The sequence below is a fragment of the Alexandromys fortis genome, unplaced genomic scaffold (genome assembly GCF_014885135.2).
Source record: "Alexandromys fortis isolate MF-2015 unplaced genomic scaffold, M_Fortis_MF-2015_v1.1 scaffold_129, whole genome shotgun sequence".
Lineage (NCBI taxonomy): Eukaryota > Metazoa > Chordata > Mammalia > Rodentia > Cricetidae > Alexandromys > Alexandromys fortis.
Genome location: NW_026068022.1, coordinates 689,233 through 701,138, shown reverse-complemented (window position 1 = coordinate 701,138; position 11,906 = coordinate 689,233). Strand labels below are relative to the sequence as shown.

General features: G+C 32.4%; 1 pseudogene; it reads right to left on the bottom strand.

The window, feature by feature from the left end:
* Positions 1 to 380: 380 nt before the first annotated feature.
* The window catches only part of LOC126514443 (calmodulin-like), a 45,213-nt pseudogene continuing 33,687 nt past the window's right edge, over positions 381 to 11,906 (bottom strand).

The window sequence follows — 11,906 nt, the reverse complement described above, 5'->3', positions numbered from 1 at the left end:
TGAAGCTCCTACCCAGGATGGACATAGGCTAGAATCTTCCCGGTAAGCGCACCTTGGGGTGCTTACACACATTATTAGAAATGGGCTAGTCCAAGTGCGAGAGTAAGCCGAGAAGAGGCTAGATATAATGGGCAAGCAGTGTTTAAAAGAATACAGTGTCCGTGTAATTATTTCAGGGCATAAGCTAGCAGGCGGCCAGGGTGCTGGGGATGCAGCTCCGCTGCACTTATTACTATAAGTTAAAACTTTCTTATGTCATTAAAAAATAAACCTAGGAGAGAAAGCTCAAGTGGGGAAATACTTATTAGAATGATTACTTTGTATGTTCCAGACTGGAGTCACTTGTCTCCATATTTTGGGACATGTGGTGACAGAAAACATTACGGCAAAGATGATGCCATGGCACAGGCAGAGAAGGTGCGGTGATGCAGGCAGACAGGCAGCTTCCACACAACAACCTGGAAGTAGAAAAAGACAAGGAAGATCATTCCACACCATGGCTCCTCTTATTTTCTTCAACAGAGATTCATGTTTCTGGATTACCATTCAGTTTTTATCCGCCAAAGAAAGAATTTGATACTTATAGACCTCTGGATCCAATCCCATCCCCCAATCCCATCGAATAGTAACCCAAGCTTCATTACTTGAAAACTTTAAGACATTTCAAATGCAAATTAAAGCAATATTCTTCAATATGACAGTGTAATTTTTATATAACAATCCAAAAACATGAAAAATAAAGACCTGAGTGAGGGAATGAAATTCTGAAATTTCTCTTGGTTTTTATTTTGCAGAAAAAATTATAAACCCTAAAATCTGTGAAGCTGACACTTGATTAATTGCTCTTTTTTTAATCTCCATACCAATAAGTGCAATTTTTCTTAAAGCAAAATTGTCAATTACCGTTTTGCTAACAGATGCAATTGGGTTGTCCAGCTTTATGCAATGTTGACAATTTTCCTGAATATAGCACAATATATCACTTTACATTCCCATTAGAATGCATATCCTTCAATGCCATGTATTGTCTCCACAAATACTAAATGCAGGTATACGTGTTCTATGTGTTGTTTTACTGTGTATAGATTATATAAAAATAAAATAGTAAATGTAAATTGATATTAAACTATTAATGAAACAATATTTAATTATATTACCATTAATTAAAGTATGCTAAATTCTTAGAGTAGAAGTAATATTAATATTATAATCAGCCAAATAATTTTAAAATGGTGAAAAAGAACAACCTTTTTAGAATACCTCAAATATTAGGAAATTTGTCAAAGACAGGGTTAACACTGCAGGGCACACAATTTGTCTTTTGAATATGCATTGTCAGGCAAGCCACAGATACTTCCAAAATATGTTTCCCTAACAGTAAATTCTCATCATGATTGCCATCATTGATCTGTAGAGTCAGTAACTGAATCTGTCCATGGGATTCAGCATCATCTATCTTGATATTATGTATCCCCGTCCTCCTGCCTAAGCCCATTAAACTGTCATCTGTGGGTTTACATCATTTTTATTTGAAGGACTTAGTGGAACTTTGCACTTTACTTGTTTTCTAAGACACTTCTAAGACCAAACTACCTCATCAGGAAGTTCCACTGTTCCTGGATAAGACCTGTTGTTTCCTGCTCCTAAAAATGTAGGCCATAATATTTTTAAATTGGAGACAAACCACATCACTGAATATAGCTTTTCTGTTATACTTGGTGTGTTTAATTTATATACTTTCATATCGAAATATATAATGTGAAGACAATTAGTAAATTGTCTTGTATCATGATAAAAACATTTCTTACTATACAAACACTATTACATGTTTCTCCAAATAAGAAATTTGGCATAAATACTAGATGTAGCTCAGAAGGTTTGTAGTTAATGTTATTTGTGTTAAGTGAAAAAGTGCTTGAACAGGAAATCAGGATATTTCCTTTCCTTATTTCCAAAGATTTTCATGAATTTTCAATGAATTTTAGTGTGTATACATATATTCAACAAAAATTTAATAAGCATGAAGTTAATATGTATATATATAATTAAATGTTAATACAAATTAAGACTAGTTTTGTATTTGTTGCTCACTTTTATCCAAATTATTAATAAATGAATAAATAAAGTGATATCTCTAATGTACCAGTGCTCACTTTCTTGTTATTCCATTTTTAAAATAAAGGAAATGTTCAATGAGCCAGATGGTGTCTAACAATTCAAAGTTTCATTCACTGCGATCTAAAATAAAAATACTGTGTCACAGAATCCAGAAATAGACAGTAGAGTAAATGCTGTTCATGAGCCTCAGGTGTATATTTTGGAAACTTTTGAATCCATATGCTTCTAATTTTGCATAAAATATGATTTTTTTCTAAAATTTATTTATGCATTTAAACAGTATGTATTGTATCTAAACACTTCATCAAAACCCTCTGTGTTTTCTTCCAAATCAATGGTTTCCTTTTCACTAATTTTTATCAAATTCATGTGTGTGTGTGTGTGTGTTTATTACTATATATAATTTTCTCAGTCTGTATAATATATTTTATATGCAAAGTTTTTCAGGGTTGATTATTTGGTATTGAACAACCTTACACCCATGGATTAATTGTTACAGTTATTCTTTAAAGTTCAAAGTAAGTATGCCTTCTAATTAACCTCAGTATATGGTAATAATTTATCTTTTATAACAAGTCTCAAAACTCAATATCATTGATTTTTCTTCAATACTGATATAGATGTAGTAATTGATATAATTTATACATTGACTATATATATTACCTAAGAATGGTTAGTATAGTTTATACTAACCATTCTTAGGCAAATGATCTATCTTGTTTTTGGCCACAAACCATTGCTATCTTTTCTTAAATGACTGATAACCTAGTAGCTCAGTTTGACCTGATTATACAGTGTTTTCCTTTTCTCTTAGAAATTGTATGAAAACTTTCCACTATGGCAAACCTTCCAGATGTTGAGAGGACACCATTAAAGGGAACGTTTATATTAATTTTTTCTTGCATTTCCCCATCATATTCACAGCTGCTTTTCTTATTAATTATGGAGTTCATTAGATGATATGTTAATGTGTTTGTAAACAGGCAATGTAATTGTATAGGCAACAGTGTAAGAAAGAACACATTGAAGCAGTTCATAATTTCGCTACTTAGGATTTAGTGAGTCCACTTTTCAAATGTGTTAGAAATGGTCCTACTGTGCCTAGTGATCTTTATGTGCCTGGGAGATGGTTGTTTTCTATGACAGTTGTTTTTTCTTGCCACTTCATATTTTGTGATATATGCCTGTTTTCATCCTGTACAAAAATGCTTTTCATAATTAAGATCTTAGGCTTTAATTGAAGCTAGTAATTTTGTGATTGGTGACATCTATGTTTGTGAGATTTATTAAAGGTTTTGTTATCAATAAAATAATAGAAAAATAAAGGTATCCTACATATATTTCAGTAATGTTCTTGAAAAAAGTTTGCCAGCTACCAAAGGGAAATCAAATGAAATCTAATGTGAAAACATTCAGTTGTAAATCAAGAGCTGGATCACATAACAAATAAACACATGCTTCACAGGTACAAGTCGACAGGGATGCACCAAAACTGTTATGTGGAGAAAGGGAAAATACTTTTACTCATGAAAGCAGCTCAGTCAAAATAAAAATGTAAGTATAAGAATAAAAGCATCAGTCAGCCATAATACTCAGGTCATATCAGCCTTGTGGAAGCATCATGGATGTTGTGCCTTTGGAAAGGGAATAAAAAAAGCTTAATATACCTGTATATTCTTGTGTTACTTGAGTCCTAAATAATTACTATTACATTCATAAGAACTTAAGTTTAATACAATGTTCAATTTGAGGGTGAATAAGTTAATCTACTGATTTCCCATTTCTAAATTTCTTGCCAAATTTAAAGAATAATATTCAAACATTTATCTTGAGAAGTTTGTCAGAATTCATGATTTTCTGGCCTTTTTTAATTGCAGTTTTGTAATTAACCTATGAGTATATTACTCTGTATGCAAAGGCTGCATGTACCTCTTTCTTTATAAATTATCTCTTCAAATAATACAAAGTTTAAATGGGGTTAATCAGAAGCAAATTATATTTGCAAACAGACAGAATTACTCTTGAACAAGTTGCAATAAAATGCAAAGCTTTGAAATCATTCTTTGAAAATCAGTGCATGGAAATTGGAGAGTGAGACATTAATTATGCAAACACACAGTAAGGAAATGAATTATTTTACTGAAAAGTAGAACTGAATTTCAAAAATGTCCTGGAGAGCTGAAGAAAGATGTCCATATTTTCTTGACAAAGAAATCAGAAGTGACGTAGCTTATTTGCTTTGATTTTTTTGTCAATAACTGAGTACTTAACAATATTATTAATACCGCTCATCTTTAATATTATGCTGCTATTTTATGCATCTAAAATGTAACATATGAAGTATTTAATAAACAAATTCACAGTTACGTTATGTTTTATTTTGAAGGTACTTTAACATAAATTATGTGAAAGTTGGGTGAAACCTTAAAAATTGCATCTCAAATAGTACATGTATGTATCTTTTAAAAATAAAAGTTCCCATATTTAGGACTTTGGACAAAATTTAATTCCATTTTATTATCACCTACTACTTGTTCATATGATGTGGGATTCCTCTCTGTATTCTGTGATTACCATTACTGAATAAAGAAAACTGGCTTGGCAAGATATGATAGAATAGAGTTAGGTGGGAAAACCTAAACTGAATGCTGGGAGAAAGAAGGGCAGAGTAAAGAAGAAGCCATGTAGCCCCACCAGATATGGATGCTGGAACTTTAGGCGGTAAGCTACAGCCACATGATGATACACAGATTAATAGAGATGGGTTAAATTAATATGTATGAGTTAGCCAATAAGAAGTTAGAGCTGATGTTTCAAACAGTGGTTTAAGTAATACAGTTTCTGTGTGAAAATTTCAGGGCTCAGTGGCCAGGAACCAACAAGTGGCCTGCAGCTACATTTATAGAATTAAATGAATACTGATAAAGATAGTAAAATGGATATCATAAATAATAAAGAAAAAATTTCCGGAAGGAACTGACTGGTTTATATGGGTTAAAGATTAAAATCAAAATAATAGGCCTATCAATTTTCTTTTTCTTTCTAAATTACACAAAACACAATTCAAACATCACAGCGCATTTTCCTCTGTAATTGATAGACATTTTGCAAAAGATTTATATTTCTTCAGAAACTCAATAAAATTTGCTCCCTGAAATCCCATATATATTAATATTTGTTTCTTATTATGTTAAAAAATAACAGTATATTCAAAAGACTAGTATTCAAAAGTCATCCATGATGGATGTCAAAGAATTCCAACATGTCACAGACGATATATCACCTTCTGAACTCTGACTTAAGTAAAATTGTGCCAAATGCTAAAAAAAAAATAAAATAAAATAAAATAAATTGTTTTTTCATACATTGATTGAACAGACATTAGACTAAGGAATAACAAAGTACTTTTTAATTTTTATTTATTTATTTTTACTTGTATGGGAGTTTTATTTTTTCTGCATTTATATCTGTGCAGCATGTGCACATAGGGCTTGTAGAGTCCAGATATCCTGGAACTGGAGTTACAGGAAGTTTTTAGCAGTCATTTGGGTGCTGTGAGTTGACACAGGGTCTTCTGCTCTAGTAGAACAACCCATTCTCTTAGTCACTAAGCCATTTCTACAGCCCCAACTTCATTTTAGGTATGCTATTGCATTGAGATATAATTGTATTCAAGAACAATCATACAGTAAATGAAGGGGGCTGTAGGATAATGCTCTTGTACCCTGCACAGATTTGGCACCTGTATAGTTTTGATTGAATACTGATTGGCCAGTAGCCAGTCAGGAAGTATAGGTGGGGCAAACAGACGAGGAAAATTCTGGGAAGAGGAAAGGATCAGTCTGCAGCAGTCACCACACGGATGCAAAGGAAGAAAGATGAAAATACTGCACTGAGAAAAGGTACCAAGTCATTAGGCTAAACAGAAATAAGAACTATGGGTTAACTTAAGTTGTAAGAGCTTAATAAACCTGAGATAATAAGCTAAATAATTTTGTAATTAATAAAGTTTTATGAGATTATTTATGCCTGAGTGTCTAGGAAGCAAAAAAGCAGTCTCCTTTTACAAAAGAACATGATGTATGAGGTTTGAATTAAAATATTTTATTTCAAGTCAGAAAAAGTAAATGAAGGAACAATGGAGAAAAGCAATAGAGATACCAAAAAATACAAAAGTAAGTGCTATAAAAAATACTGCTATGCTTAATTTAAATGATGTTTATTAGAATGTTAATTATGGTAGTCTCATATGTCAAATGATTAAATATATCCCAATAATTAAAAAACAATTAAGAGGTTCACCTTGACCTGTGCTTCTTTTTCTGTAATACTTGGTTACATATTGGGTTGTCTGACTCAGTCCTTCTTTTGATTTACTAAAAACTGTAACTTGGAAAATTAACTGAAATGGAAATAAAATTACAATAAATGTTTTCACAGAACAAAATAATGGAGAAAGGAGTTCTTATTATAAAGCACCATGGGAAGTATTGATTATTCATCGGCTATGAGTCCTAGAGAGACAAAAGAAGCAAGGAAATAACTTGAATCAATGAAATGGCTACCTATGAATAGTCTGAAAATATAATGTTGTTACACATCTTTTTATAGGGCTCTTGGCAAGGTAAGTGCTACATTTCTATTACTGGTTCATGGAAAATAAATAAGGTTCACAGTACCCATTGTGATGCCTATGAACAAAGACAGATACCAGAGAAACAAAATATTACAAAATCTCCAATAGTAGCTGCATATCTTGGTGGTAACAGCTATAGAATTAGACTTAAGGCTCCAACAATAGACTGCAGAGACATGTCTGGTACTAAAAGCCTAGTCAGCGTTCCTTGGCTAGTAACTTCTTGGATATCATAGAATAATCACTCCTGTTTCTAAATCAGAATAATAGTTAACTATATTCTTAATACATATCCTTATACCCACATAAAAGTGTATATTGATATGCCTTATCAAAGATGCTTCTTTTTACAGCAGATGGTGACCATTACAGAAAGCCACAAATGATCAAAATATAAAAAAAAAAAACTCTCAGTAATTTAGCTTAAACCAACATATACATCTACTATGCATTTCCTATGCATATGAATCTGTACATATTAAGGATGTTTGAGGTGAAAGATTTATGAACCAGAGACCCAGGGAATCTTCTGCTTAGAGGTGCCTTTGGATGACAGATAACTACCCTCATGAACTCACAAAAATATCACCACCTAAACAAGACCTGAATATTGACAACATTTGCTCCAATGCCAATTGGATGGGGAAATTCTCATAGGTCCTCAACCAGAGATGAAGAGCTATAGGCAACTAACATTGACTGAGAAAGGGAGACTTAGTCTTCCCTGGGAATGATCTATGTAATTGTTTATCCAATACCAAGAAGAAAGTATTAAGACTACATCAATACAAGCAATGATAATTGAATTCATCATATTGTATTTGTATATTTATTCATAAAAAATGTGTGATAATTTAATAATAATTAAAAAAGAGACCATATATTGGAAAGGGAGGGGAAATTATGTAATTATATGTTAACTAAAAATAAATTAATTTAAAAATAAATGAATACATAATGGCATAAAATAATGCTCATCAATCCTAAGAAAACATGGTAAAAATAATAAAAAGAGAATATGTCCATAGATGATAGTCCAGATAGGCACTGACATCAGCATATATAGTATAAGAGACCACACCCAAGTGGGTAGGTAACTCAAAGGTTACTGGTAGTAGGAATTCCTACTTACCTTTTTGTTTAAATAATAATTTTCTAAGCCTAATACAAAGTTATATACAATAAGAACAAATATCAGGTATAAAAAATTAGAATTACAACCAGCAAAAACAATTTCAAGCAAGATACATGTAATAAATGCTTCAATAATTATTCTATCTGATGAGTTTAAATCATGTATAAAAATAACTTGGCCGAGCCATGAGAGGAAAGTAATTAAAACTATTTTGTGTTCAACCCCATTGAAGAACTGAGAAGGAATCATATTACTAGAGTAAGCAGGAAGTGTAATCAAACGACTTTCAAAATGTGCCACAAATGACTGAGACAACTGGGCTACCTAGGCAATTACCCAATGTCTCATAAGCAACCTTGTAGCAACCAAACTTGACAATTGCCTAGAGTAACAGGCAGACCATTTACAGAGGTAAATTTTTCAAAACCATCTTACCCTGTCTTGGTAAGATTTGACATTTTATTTTTGTATATCCTGCTTGTCCTGTCGAAACGTTGTGGATTTTGTCCATGGTTGATGCATGGGCAGTTCCTTGGCCAAAGACCAGTTTTGCCAGGAAGTAAAGCTCCAAGTGAAGTGTCTTTGATGCTCAACACTGTCTCAGTAATAGATCAGTGCTGCTAGGAGCAATCATGTCTCACTTTACTGCAGGAAAATTCATTGTTCATTTTTGAGAACTTAAACATTATTTATATAGACATATACAGACATATATATTAAATGAAAGGTATAATAGGAATAAAAATAGGTATGAAGAAGAGTAATTTTTTTTCTAATTTCTTTCTCCTTTCTGTCTCATACCAGATTATCTTGACATGAGACAGAAACTTCAAATTGTTCTTTTAACCACATGCTTAGACTCCAAAGCCAACTATACAAATATATGATATTTATTATATATCATATAATATATGTTATATGTTATATATTTATTATATACATAATAACATATTTAATTTTCAAAATGCATAACTTTATATTTGTTATGCTAAAAAGAAAATCACATGTCAGTATCAAATTTGATGAAAGCCATATATTATATATGTAAGATTAAAAAAAAATACTTTGGAAATACTTATATTTAATCACATGTAATTATTTATACCTAAGAGATATCTGCTTTATCTAAATAGTATTAGTTAATAAAACATTTTTGGTCTTTTGTAGACATATAAGACTGAGTATCCTTGTTGCTACATATAATAGAAATCTATTTTGCCTAATTTTCTTTAAATTTTCATTAAATGGTTTAATTTACAGAATGGCTATATAAAATGTTCTTTGACTGTCAATGCATAAATTGCAAACAACCACATGGCAGTATTCTTTCTTTTTCATCAGGTCTAAAACAAATCATTTATTCCTCAACAATCTCACTAAGTTGTCAAGATAGTTCCAAATTTTGGAACTTATTATTTTACTTTCTTTTGTTGACCTAGTCACAAATATGTTAAACACATATGTCGGTATTAACATTGTGCTTAGAAACAGAAATACAGCAATAAGGACACTGCATTTCCTACATTCCTAGATCATCCTTTATATGGGAATGCAGAATTGAAATAGATGAATGAACCATACAACTTAAACTCCTTGTGGGCCCTGAACAACCACAGAAAATGTATTGGTCAGTCCAGGACAAGAGGCAAAGCATGGTCGGAGGGATATTGCGAGAAAGCAGTTTTGATGGAAATGAACCTATGATCATGGTTAAGCTGTGTGAAAACAAATGGAAAATCTATTACCTAAAACAATAAAAGCCAAAAGCAAAACAGAAATAATAATGTTTGGAAAGTGGAAGACATTTTCTTTCACAAAGCAAAAGGGTACCAGGCATGGGTTACATGGCAAAGGAGTTTCTTATATTCTTTTTGTCCCTGCCATTCTGCATTTTGCTCTCTAAAGAAATCTGTTTGTTTAAAAGACTTATCAGATATTTCACTTTGCTGGTGGACAGACTCCAGTAGTGTCTTTTCAAATGTTAAATAAATTACAAATGATTTCCCATATCCTGCAAAGCCAAGAGTGCTCAATCCTGATTATGTTTCTGACATGGAAGGCGTGTCTTCCATCTCTCTTTCCTCATGTGCTATGTTCTAACCATACAGACTTGATGGCATGGGCAGGACATTCCAACACACATCAATTTATCTGTTTGCAGATGAAACAGATTTAGAGCTGAGATAAATCAGTGATGGTGACAAGATGATTGCTACATTTGAAATAGAATTTTATATTCTGCATAACAGCTATAACAGAGAACTAAAAATCAGGATATGCAAAGGTTTTGATTTTGAGTAACTAGAAAAGCAGATCAACATCATCTGATATAATCCAGGCAATACTGGTTTCTTACATGTTCTCTTCCAGTCTCACTCTTGCTTCCATTGTGTGACACTAGCTCAAATTGAACTCTTGTTTAAAATGCCCTCAGGCCATTCATTCATTTGGAATATTGTTGGCTCTCTTCTCACTCCTCCCACCAAATAAGGAATCAGTTCCAGTTGCTTGTAAGCTTTTAATATTTTGTTTCTGTTCTTTCCACAACAGTCATCCCTTATCTAGGTCAAAAAAAAATCTCTCTGTCTTTCATAACTTTCTCTTGAAATGAGTATTAATTAACTAATGAAATACATTGCATAATGTCTGGTGAGCTTTATTTCCTAAAAAAAGCACATCGTAGAAAAATAAATTATCCGTTTTTTCCCATCTTAAGGCTTCTCCTTCTACTTCTAACCTGGGTACACTTTCCTTCTATAGGCTTCCAGACTTAGCCATTTTAAACGTTAGAACTTCTAAAGATTGGCATTTCATTATCTAAACATGCTATTAGCTTTTTTCCCCCAAACATATTCTACCATTGATTTGTAGATCAAATTAAAAGACTTAATTCAAGGAATTAACCTAATTTAAGTGCTACCTAACTGTTTCCCATAAAATCAAACTTCTAAAGGGATAATAGTATTTTCAACTTTCATTGAATTCAAGAAATGGTAGTCAAGGTGTGATAATAATATGCATGGCAAACACAGAGATGAAGTAAAGGTAGGAAGTAGCAGTCAAGTTTCAGAGACTAAGTCATTTTGGAGGATAACTATACATATTTGAGACAAGAGTGGAAACCGTAAATATGCAGAGAACTATTGCTAAACAGTAGACAGATCCTGGGGAGTCCTGTAGAACAAAAGGAAGAACAAGAACTCTAGGAGCAAGAGGGATCAAGAACGCCATAAGAAATGTCTCAAAATAAACTTTGGAGGGCCCACAGATACTCACTGAACTGAACTGACAATCAGGGAGCCTGTGTGGGTCTGACATAGGCACTCTGCATATATGTTACAGTTGTGTAGCTTGGTCTCTTTTGTGGGACTCTTAAGAGCAGGAACAGAGGCTATATCTGACTCTTGTACTGACTTTTGGTAAACGACTCTTTATACTGGGTGGCCGTGCCCAGCTTTAAGAAAGGAGTTTAGCCTTACTGCAACTTGATAGACTATGTTTGGTTGCTATCCCTGGGAGTCCTTCTCTATTCTGAAGTAAAAGAGAAGAAGAGTAGTTCTAGGGAAGAGGGAATTGGCTATATATTTATTCATACAGATACAAAGTGTGTGTGTATCTCTGTATGTGTGTTGTGTATTGTCTCTAATGTTCTTTCATTTATTGGTGACATTAATTGATACAGCATTTTTTGTGCTTTGCACAAATTATATAAAATAATGTTCTATCTTGGCCTATTTTGAAAAAAAACAACTTCCTTTTAAAAAAAACCCATTTTTCTTAAAGAGCATAATGTCTATTTCCTTAAATACCTACAATTTAAAGCTACTTATTTAGTGTTTTTCCAAACCTTAACAACCTCAAATGATATAATGCAGCTCAAATATTCAGAGGAAATTACATATTTTTATATTTCAGAGGAAACATGGTACTTAGTAGATTTACTAGCCTAAGTAAATCAAATAACCACTTTAAAACTTCTTGCCATCCTAAATCTTGACATAGCCTGAGTTTTGATGT